Source organism: Odontesthes bonariensis, chromosome 4 (genome assembly GCF_027942865.1).
Source record: "Odontesthes bonariensis isolate fOdoBon6 chromosome 4, fOdoBon6.hap1, whole genome shotgun sequence".
Taxonomy (NCBI): Eukaryota; Metazoa; Chordata; class Actinopteri; order Atheriniformes; family Atherinopsidae; genus Odontesthes; species Odontesthes bonariensis.
The window spans coordinates 41632618-41635268 of record NC_134509.1 but is presented as its reverse complement, the minus strand read 5'-3'; the positions used below and the strand labels follow the sequence as shown (position 1 = coordinate 41635268).

The window sequence follows — 2651 nt, the reverse complement described above, 5'->3', positions numbered from 1 at the left end:
GAGCTTAACGGCTCGCATAAGCTCTCGTTCAATCACGTATGAGAAACATTGTGTCGTGCAGTGTAAACAAAAAGTTTAAGGAGCAGATCTGGCGGCAGAAAGGAGGACAGAAATCGCTGAGGTCCCGTGCTGGGAAAACTGCCCTGGTTTGCGGAATACAATGGCTGGAAGACGACTTGCTTTCAACTCCCCAGCCACTCTCTGCGGGTCTACAGGTTTGTGTGTTTTTTTCTACTTGCACATGACCATTTGATTGTTTAATTTTAGTCTTGTTGACACTGTACAGCACTTGGGACAGTTCTCGCTGATTTTAAATGTGCTGTATATTAAACTTACTTACTCACTTGCTTACAGGCAGATAAAATGAAAGTCCTGTTGAATGCTATGACCGGAATGTCTCGTATGGTGGCCAGCACTGTGGATACGGTCGTGGAGAGGGTTCTGGAGGGAATCGACCAGAGATTCGCTAGGTTGGAGGCAAGATGGCCGTCGAGAACGGACTGAAGTTACATTCCAGAGAAGTTGAAGAGCGCACCCCCAAGAGAAGGCGGATACAGAATCCGAAAATCGCGGTAAGAGTAGGTTATTGACTGTGGCTTTAGGCTAAACTCAACTTAATTGTGTCCATCACGTGAAAACCAGTGTGAGTTGCTTTATTTAAAAAAATGAATTTCGTGTTTTCAATTTATAGGAAGCAGTTCGCCGCCTGCATAACTCACCGTGGCATTATAATCCAGGTCAAGGGTAAGAATAAGTGAATGTTCTCCCAATATCTAGTTGAGTTGGACCCGATGTTACGTTACGTCAATGCAGTTTTTTTTTATTAACCATAGGCCTGTTGTTTTTACAGGCTACGGTCACCTCACAATATGGATGTAACGAGTCGCTTGAAGGAGGCGGTGTCAAACAGTCCGAACTTCAGAGAGGTAGACGGCGACACTATCGAGGGTGAGCGGCGCTGACTTTTACCACGGCTGGCACTGATACTTTTAAGCACTGGTCATTTTATTCATTCCTCTTGTTGTTGTTTTTTAGCTGCGTGACGGACCTGTGTGCTGTGCTACAGGCGCGTCTTGAAGCCAACCCGAAATACTCACAGTCTCACCACAGAAGAGTGAAAGAGAGTAAGAACATATACGCTGTCAATATGACTTTTGTTACTTTATAGACAAGTTGTCAATATGCTGTGCATGGATAGACTATGTTTTGATTATTTATTGGTTATTCCAACAGCTCCCAGAAGCCAGCTTCTGATCCAGGATGAGGACGTCTGACAACTCCCGCAGACCCTGCAGGGACCGGAGTAATGCGAAGAATGCGGATTCCAAACGGCGGCGTTTAGGCTTATTGTGTATATTGTAGGCTACAGCAGTGTGTGTATATAGTTTTCAATTCTTTATTATCAACATGGTTCTTATTACAATGTTAGCTATGTGCATTGTGTGGTGTGGCAATAAAAGCGCTTTAAAAAAAAAAAAGTTTCCTTTTTCATTTCCTCAATAGATTCACGTCATTCATGCCTGCATTCATAGCCTAGTCATAGTGCAGCTTATAAGAATGACGTGAATATATGAAGTACACAAACATCCCAGGAATATTAGTAATCATAATCACAATTATTAATCATAATTGCTGAGTGATATGCCCATATAAAGTATGCATATATTAACCTTATTGGCCAATGGGCGGACAGCTTTACAGGAGCTTTTTTATGTAATCACGTGCCTTTTTCGTCCAATACCAGCGAGGCCAGTGAGAGGTCCAGGCACTCTCACAGCGGGGTGCTAATCGCTGAGCCATTAGCACCCCGCTGTGAGAGCCCACCGCGAGTCGGGTTCGTTTCCGACGATTTTCTCGCTCAACAAACTTAAAGTTTGTCTGCCTGCAAGCGCCCAGGTGCGTCCGAAAACTAGGCAAATTCGCGGATGTTCACTGCCGTCCACAGTGACACAAATCCCTCTTTTCGTGCAGTGCTGCTACGTGAAACGGACCTCTGATCTTGAGGTTCTCTCATTTTTATTTAGACCTTTTTACATAGCTGGATAGCTGACAGTAGAGATGCTTTTTATATTCCACTCACTAATAATGTTGGTATGCATTGCCACTGGCCTCTTAGTGTTCATTGTAAACAGACAACAGTGGGCCCAACACCTTCCAGTACCTCCTAACCTCTTGTTGCATGGTACAAATGTGAACTGTGCAACATGTAGAAAAAAAATACCTGTTTTTATTCAGACAGCAACTGTGTTTATTGTAACTTTTCTTCACCTTGGCAAGTCCAACCATTTCTCATTGTTCCAATTTCCTGCAGATAACAAAATCATCCATCCATCCATTTTATCGTGGATGGGTCATGGAGGCAACAGGTCCAAGAAAGAAACCCAGACACCCCGCTACCCAGTGACACTCTCTAGCTCCTCGGGTGATCTCGAGATGTTCCCAGGCCAGAAGGGACATATAATCCCTCCAGCGAATCCTGGATCTTCCCCGGGGCCTCCTCCCAGTAGGACGTGCATGGAAAAGTTCCAAAGGGAGGCGACTAGGAGACATCCTAACCAGATACCCGAAACCACCTCAGCTGACTCCTTTTGATGTGGGGGAACAGCGGCTCTACTCCAAGTTCCTTCCAGATGGCTGAGCTCCTCACCTTC

General features: G+C 44.9%; 1 long non-coding RNA gene across 1 annotated transcript; it reads left to right on the top strand.

Annotated features, from left to right (window-relative positions):
* Positions 1 to 930: 930 nt before the first annotated feature.
* On the top strand, positions 931 to 1404 carry LOC142379464 (uncharacterized). Its single transcript, XR_012769694.1, has 3 exons — positions 931 to 948; positions 1036 to 1124; positions 1234 to 1404. It is a non-coding gene; the product is annotated as an uncharacterized LOC142379464 (long non-coding RNA).
* The last annotated feature ends 1247 nt before the right edge of the window (positions 1405 to 2651 follow it).